General features: G+C 44.0%; 1 pseudogene; it reads left to right on the top strand.

Moving 5' to 3' along the window:
- The first annotated feature begins 5 nt into the window (after positions 1-5).
- Positions 6-768, top strand: LOC119434714 (uncharacterized; annotated as a pseudogene).
- The last annotated feature ends 7,762 nt before the right edge of the window (positions 769-8,530 follow it).

The raw sequence follows: 8,530 nt of genomic DNA, 5'->3' as shown, positions 1-8,530 counted from the left end.
GCTTCACCGAGGCCTACTCAATCTTCAAAAGATGTGTTCTGAGCTTCTTCAACAAGATAAATGCATATTTTCAACGTAGTGGCAACCTCATAGCCAAGCTCATAACTGAAAGCGACCACCTTCTCAAAACCGTACTGCAGAACTTCGTCCAAACCAGCGCAATATAAATTTGTGACATTGACCCCATAGGCCCACAAGTTTCGCAGCCGTTAGAAGATGGCAACTTGGGAAGACTGCAAGTGCTGCATTGCTGCATAGCTGCATACCTGCATGCCATGAAGCAGGCAAGCTAACTGAAGTACAAGACCTCCGATTTCGCTGCCACATGTGTTTATATGACAGTTGCCCTCGAGGTCAGAAAAATACTTCCGGTCTCTGGCCCACTTTTTTCCCGAAGTCATCTTCATAGCGCCAGCAACTGCCCTCAATGTGGAGGACAGAATAGAGCTGTCCGTGCTGCCCACACTTCAGAAGAGTAATAATGCTCACTTGCTGCCTGACCCCGGATGAATGGACCAGGCGTGGAGAACTCTCCCTTCCTGCTTTATTTGCCACGAGAAAGCCACCCTAGAAAAAAAATCAACTGGGTCATTCTGGGCATAAATGGGAGCCATAAAACCATAATATCACACGCAAGAATATTTGGATATTACCCCAGCCTAATGAACTGCACCGAAAGGAAATGCACTGAACAGATACACTTGATGCTGTTTAACAGATCTTGTACAGATGTTTTAGCTTTTGTTGTGTGTTCATATTCATTATAGCTGTGCAACACATCACAATCTTAGGAATAAAATGCTAATAAATCACCTCTTGGGTCCATTTCCTTGTTACCATGCAAAAAAATATTTGCTTTCATTGTTGTATTACAAACTTCAAAACATTACCTTAGGCGAACTTGCCTCCGTTTCTTCAAAGATGACTTTACGGTTTCGGCCTATCTTGTTGGCACCCCGTTATTTATTATTAACAATCCGCTTGCTCAACGAGTGTATTTAACTTTTTGAATACTAAATTAGTGCGTAGGGTAAAATGTAGGGTCTTGGCGAAATCCGCGTAGGGTAATATTTAGGTATTTTCGGCCATCCCATAGTGCCTTTTTGAAAATTGTCTGGCAACACTGGGCACTGTAGAGACATCCAGGCGTGGTCTCAGGGTGCCTATTGTCCAACCACAGGTGGCCTTGATGCAGAGCATCCGCCGCGGCTGTGGGAGGCAGACAAGAGCTGCAGCCAGGTACCTACGAATAAAATAGGCACAAGCACGCTCCCGGTCTGGTGATCGGCCATTACGGAACATCAACGTTTGGAAAGAGATATTTTGCCACAACTCGAGGGCGTCTCCTCCTAATAGGTGCTTTGGGATGCCACATGGGAAACTGCTGCCATGGGAGTGGCCCAGTCGCCGCTCTTATGGCGAGAGTATTCTGTCCTCTTTGGAGACACATGGTCTGAAGGAGATCTGCACCAAGTAGATTAACTACATACAGCCGCTTCTAAACACAAGTTAATGCCTGAGTTGGGTCAAATTTAGCTCTTTTCTGCGATGTATTTCACTAGTCTCATATGGCATCGTAAGCTCGTCCGTTTAGCGCTATGTAGTGCTCCAAAACTCCACCGCAAGTTCGTCTGGTCGACACCGCGCTCTCTCAATAAGTTAAGCTGGTCGTGTTCGGAGTCCTAGCATATGAAGTGAAAGCGCTCAGGGACGCTCTCCCTTGGATTGGGAGCCCACTGGAAATTAGAGTTTCCTACAAAAATTACTAGAGGCTTTCTGGCGCTGCCATCGTTCAGCAGCAATGAGGATGGTGGTTACACATGGATTTGTCTTACTTCAAATGCTGTTGCGAAGTTATTAAACATGAAATGCTTATAGCTCCCGTTGTCGGCGACCTTCTAGTAACCTTGAGCCAAAAGCCAGAGCAGTTATCCGGGCACTGAAACGAGAACATCCGGGCATCGTTGCGCGAACACAACGAGGTCATCCGGGCAACCAGCCAAAAGTTAAGAAAATGCGGTCTCTGGCCTCGATCCATTGTACAGGACCGCATTACACATGCTAGTTACTGCCTAAACAAGTTACAAAAATATTGCTTCCGAGTTCTTGCTAATGTTCGTCCACAATGTCACTGAAGCTGTAACTTCTAATACGCTGAAGTTTTATTTGTCATTTCCAATAACGACGTTTCAAAAAGCAAATACACCCGCCGCGGTGGCTCAGTCAGCTAAGGCGTTGCGCTGCTGAGCACGAGATCGCAGGATCGAATCCCGGCCGCGACGGCCGCATTTCGATGGAGGCGAAATGCTAAAACGCATGTGTGCTTGCGTTGTAGTGCACGTTAAAGAACCCCAGGTGGTCAAAATTAATCCGGAGCCCTCCACTACGGCGTGCCTCATAATCAGAACTGGTAAAACCCCAGAAAGAAGAAGGAAAAGCAAATACCGGACACCATACACTTGATCGTCATTGTTTGGCCCTGAGACAAGGTTGGCCTGCGCTATTTTCAACGCCAGCGGTCCGCGAGTTCGGCGGCGCGGTTTTGCGCCACCTCCTTCGAAAGATGGCGCCATATGCTGCTTCGTGCAGCAGTCGGGTGGATGAAAACTTTCCTTTTCATGAGCCTTCCTCCAAATTGTGGGCTTTCGCAGAACTGATTTGCAATATGGTTAAATATTTTCGCTATTATAAGCATTTCTTTTTTTCTTTCCTTGGAAGAAGGTGGGAGAGGGGGTAACGCGTAAGACGTCGATAAAAAAAACGACCAAGCAAGCCCTTCGATTTTTCCTTCCCGTTCCTCCGTGTCTTGCAGCGCCTCCCTTTCTTCCAAACTTGGCGACCATTACAACTCACCCAACTATTGTAATGACGGGCATGGGGCAATATTCATGACAATGTTCTTATAATTGAACTGTTCGTAACAACAGACGCCAACCAATTGTGATCTTGGACTTAACAGCGGAGGTCGCTGGCCAGTAACAACCAGCATTTAGAAACAAAAATCTTTGTCAATTTGGACCCAGATCTGTGCATTTATCAGTGATTACAATCATATAAAGCGACCCACTCTACCCACCCGATCAATTTTTCGCAATTTTTTGGAATCCCGCAAACCTCGTACACACACACACACACACACACACACACACACACACACACACACACACACACACACACAATTGTGTGCAGCATGTGAGTGAGTGAGTGAGTGAGTGAAACAACTTTATTCGGTCCACAATAGATGCGAGTAAACACAAGGGCAGCATGTAGAGGAGTTGAATGCGCAATGCTCCACGGTGTCATGCGAAATGCGTAGCCGCTGTAGCCTATTGGCAATGTACAATGTGCACCAACTATCATGCACGAAGATTTTAAAAAATGCAAATATCACGTAGCTGGAGATAACCAAGCTAATGTTGTTTGCCGTCGCTTGGAGACACTTAGATTATTTTTTGCATTCCGCCAAATTACATAGTTATTCTAAATGAATTATTCAACTTCTCAAATATTATAATTAGATGAAAAGTGCCAATGAGAAAATTGTAGAGCAACATGAAAAACTCCCGATACAGCTTTCTGTTGCTCAATACGTGCTACATAAAAGTGTTTTTCCGAACGTGAAAGAAGCCCGTGAATACACGCAAAGTGCCTCGAGGGGCCAGACGCGCGGCAATTTCCCACAGCAATCGCGCAGCAAAGCATCCTCTCCACCGCTTTCACAAGCTCTGTACTGTGCTTCCCGAGTGTCTATGTCATGAGGCCTACTTTTCGCATCGTTGCCGTGCTGTGCCTTCGCCGCTATCTTCCGAGCTTTGAAATGACCGTATCGTCTCCAAAACTCAGGCCCTTTTTCTTCAACAGCATTTCCGAGTGATTTGAAAATAAGTTGGGATAATGTTTGGACAGATTTTATGATAATGCGGCTTCTGTCAGCCATAGTCCGAACCGTCCCTCAATCTTCACGCTGGCTATCGACCAGCAAACACTATTCTTCTCCACTGTCTGCCGGTTCTACGCACATTTCCCAGTGAAATCCTCAGGTTACGTGGGGTGAGCCATTTCCATTGTTGCAGCTGAGTCCCTAAGTACCTTACAGAGCCATGTCCTTTGTTGCAGCTCAGTCCCTAAGTACCTTACATGGCATTCCATTCACTAGTAGGTCGCCACTGTGGGGTTCTAAGAGCACCAAGCTGTCGTCGCTATTCACGAAAGAAAAAAACAATTCAAGGTTACCGACAGCCGATCGCATGGTGTCCAGGCTCATGGCAACGGAAACAGATGACCGGTTCTGTAGCCTGAAGCGCTCTTGCTGTTTTTCTTTCGTATTTTGCTGCGGTGTTATTCTGGCCTGAATCATCGGTCGACAGGTCTTTTGCCCCACCTCCAGCGTTGTCGTCTCTAGCCACTCCAAAAACGGATATCCAGCAAACCAAACGTGTCGACGTATTGCTAGATTTTCTTTAATTACAGGTGATTCGTAGTTACTTCAGCTGCATCGCAAGAAGGTATCTGGATTTTGGAACAATAACCGCGTTCTATCTCTTTTTTTCTTATCAAAATACCAAGCGTCTAAGTGTAACATTGGCACATAAATGGTACGCAGAAAGTACACCCGAGGCCAGTGGACAACTTGCAGTGTGACAGTTATGTCTGACGTCTTCCCCTAACGCTGCTGATAATGTCATGTACAATGTAGCCATCACCCCACGCTGATTCGCTTTCTTAGCAAAGGAGAAAAAGCACGTACGTCTTTCTCGTTTGTCTCTTTTTTTTTTCTTTCTCCTTTTTGTTCTTTCTTTTTCTTTTTTTGGGGGGGAGGCGGGGGAAGGGCGGGAGTTACGCTTATTTTCATTTCACCTTTCTTTTTACTTTTTTTCATTTAGCGATACGCATCATAATAAGTGGACCGAATTGTTGAACAAGACTCTTTGCAAAATAGGACACGAAGATAGCAGGTATCTTTGGTATTGCGCGAGTTGTTCAACCTGTATCTGCCAACTGTGGCGGCTCGAAATTTGTCGTCGCGATGGTTAAATTTGCCTGGTTAGTAAGTTCAGCTCAACCCGCTGAAGTTCTAATTAACGGTATATCGAACTCTTACAAGACCACAAGTATAAGATGATTCCATCACTATATCAGAATTTCTGATACGGCGACGCTCAGAGGTTATATATAGTTTGTTTTATGCAGTGCAAGAAAAAAAAACTCGTGGGGCCGCAACATTCATATGGGGAGGATTTACCGGCGAAGCTGTTTAGGCTACATACATGGGCTGTATACATTATGAAATCATACATTTTTTTCCTACGGCACCCCCATAAGCCAACACAAGCGCCGCCGCGGTCACCGCACCCCCCATGCATCTGCCGTAATCGCTGCTGCAACAGCGCCGGAACCTCCGACGCGCGTGACGTTATAACCACAGAAGCGCAGGCCACGTGCCCCGGCCGGAGCCATTGCCCCATTTTTTCCCCGTTTCATTATTTATCAAACAGCATTTAAAACAAACCGCATGACAGCCAACTTGCTACACTAAATGCACACTATATATATATATATATATATATATATATATATATATATATATATATATCACTCCACCAACTTCCAAAAATACGCCCGACGACTACTTCAATTGTGCCGCGGGTCGGCCTGGCATTACACAATCTCTGGGATCAGCCCACGCATTCCTGCCCACACGCCGTGATATGAGCGTATACACCGCCCAGGGAAACCCCCCCTTGGAACGCATGCGGGGGATGCATACTGGGGCTAGAGGTAAATTGCTTGGCTGAAAAAAAAAAATTTTTGTGCACGGCACTTTTCAAAGACGCCTCCTAAACAGTTTTTTTCTTTTTTCGATAAAAGAGTTTTGTCCTTTTCCCGATCGAGAGCCCATTTATCTACACCGTGTCTATCTAGTCACTCATGACATTCTGGATGCTATTCATATTGCTAATGCACTATATTTTGCCTCTAAATCAGAATAACGACGAAGCATTGTCCTGTCTTTCTTGCCCTCTGTCGTATATACATGTATATCGGGCAATAACTGCAATGGGCGTCAACATCAACAAAGAAGCACTCACAAACAAGAAACTACTTCACACAACTGATGAGTAAGTTCTCGCTTACATTGTTAAAGCATTCTACAGTTACTACAATAATGCTGTTATCGATTCTGAAGCCTGGCAGCCAGTATCATATCCCGAGTTCACAAGATTTTTCACTGGCCTGATATTGTGTATTATTTGAGCAAAGGAGGAAGGGTATTCTTGAAGAAGGTAGGCTATATACTAGACTACAACAAGAAGGTACGTAAACGGAGTTTCCTAGCACATTTAACATAGTACATACCTGTGAAGATCATTCTCATGCAAAAACATGCGCATTAGTTGCCACCGCCACGGCATCATAGAAAACTAGGTATTAAAAGTACGTTTTATTCTCGCTTGTTCTTGTAGATTATTCAACAGCGGAAAGCACAATATATTTCAGGAGAAGCCAGCTGTGCATCGAAAAAAACCTTCCTGGATATTCTGCTTCATATGCACGTCGATGAAGGAGCTCTAACAGAGCATGACGACTCCGAGGAAGTTGCCACCCTTATCATCGGAGTAAGCTGCAATATTTCACCCTGAAAACGTTCTTTTTCTCTGTTTACGGCTTGTGTTAAAAGCTGAAACTAGAACTCCTTGTGAAGCCATCAATCTCTTATGAGAAAGGGTGAATTTCAAATCGACTGGTATACCATGTGTGGTGTTCTTTCCGTGGTCTTTCGGGGCTTTGATTCTACTGCCACAACGGCATCCTACCCCTTGTATTTACTGGGGCGTCATTCAGACGTACAAGATAAAGTTCACACTGAAATCAATGCACTTTTCGCTGAGGACAAGCAGAGGAGCGTAACGCTTGAGGACATGAAGAAATTGAAATATTTCGACTGGGTAATAAAGGTAAATATGTCGTTCTGGTGAGTCCACCGAGGATGTTTTTTTTATAAAGACGTTCGCACTGAATTGCAGACAAGTTGAAATTAAACGAAGCATGTAACAAATACGTAGTAACTAGAACCCACATACCACAGTGAAATAATAGTAGTAAAACCCGATTGCGTATTGAGGTAGGCATTGCATCATCCACAAGCCAGGAGCCGAAAGCTTATCCTTCCTAAGTGCTGTTTGTCGTTCACCGGTCGTCGTCGCTAGTAATACGTCAAGCATCAGGATTGGCTGGAATTCGCTCTTATGAACTATTTTAGCGTAAGAGCGTTTTGTGAATACGGGTCTAGACTTTGAAGTTGGATAACAACGCTCGTCCTACCGCCTCAAAGCTCTACAGCTTTGACAAGTATTAGCAGCCTCTCCACGTGTCTCAGCAGCAACTGCACTCACAAGTGCCACAACCTGTGCATTAGCATCGCCTGCACCTTTGTGATGCACATTTACACAACAAAAACTGAGCTGTTGCGAACATACGCAAGCAAACAATCTTAGGCAGTACGAGTACATTTCTTCTGTAATGCGCAGCAGTTCGCAGAGCATGTGTTGTTACTGTGCTCACACTGTAAATTGCGTAATCTGTTCAACAGTTCCACGTCGCAATGAGCGCTTACGTTTGCGCACCTTCATTTCTTTTAATATCATAACATTGTAAAGTCAAATCAAAATGTTCATCCAATTAGAATTTTAATAATATATTTTGTCAACGTCGATAAAAAAAGAAAGAAATTATTATATAGTAAGCTAATGCTTCTTTTATCGAGGTAGTGACATTCGCCATATGGCGAATTTCTTAAGGCAAGCAGCACCATTTCGGAGTGCTCTAAAACTGCATTAGAAAAGGCTCGTACCGTTTTTAGAGGTAAAGGGAAGGCCAGTGTAAACCCTCGCAAGAACCATTTTAAAGCTGGTAAATCATGATGGAACCCGCTATTAGAAACATGCTGTAACATGCCTTTATGCCCAACAAATACAATGCGTTTAACCCTGTATTGCCCAAACACAGTTCCACATCAAGGAAAATTATACTTTATAAAAAACAAGAAACGTTTTCAGTTACAACTTAATTACTGTACTAGTTAATTAATTAGCAAATGGTTTGTTACACTGCCCTCTGCTGAACTTCACTGCAGCGTATCAAAAACGCAACTATAAGCTTTGTATTTGGTTTCCCGCACTAATTTAATCAGCAATTTCAGGCATCAAACTCAGCGTAGCATATATGATATGTTGGGCATTACATGGTTATTCTCACGTCACTTTCAGCCCTGATTTGTGTCTCCTTCAACGCAGCCACAAATATAATAAAATTGCAACATGTACAAGCTGCTTAAAGTTGTTTTTGACAAGTACACCGAGACGGGGAGTGAAGATACACCCAGTTTAACCAACTTGCTCCTGTATTGATATCATATACTAGCGAAAAGAATAAGGATATCTGAGGGGCTCGATATTATGCGGTTACTCACCGCCATTTTGGTGACACACAATGACTATTCTCTTCCTCCTACAAAATTATATGAAAATTT

The sequence above is a fragment of the Dermacentor silvarum genome, unplaced genomic scaffold, assembly GCF_013339745.2.
Source record: "Dermacentor silvarum isolate Dsil-2018 unplaced genomic scaffold, BIME_Dsil_1.4 Seq188, whole genome shotgun sequence".
Lineage (NCBI taxonomy): Eukaryota > Metazoa > Arthropoda > Arachnida > Ixodida > Ixodidae > Dermacentor > Dermacentor silvarum.
The sequence above is the reverse complement of the archived record's forward strand: the minus strand, read 5'-3'. Positions and strand labels throughout refer to the sequence as shown.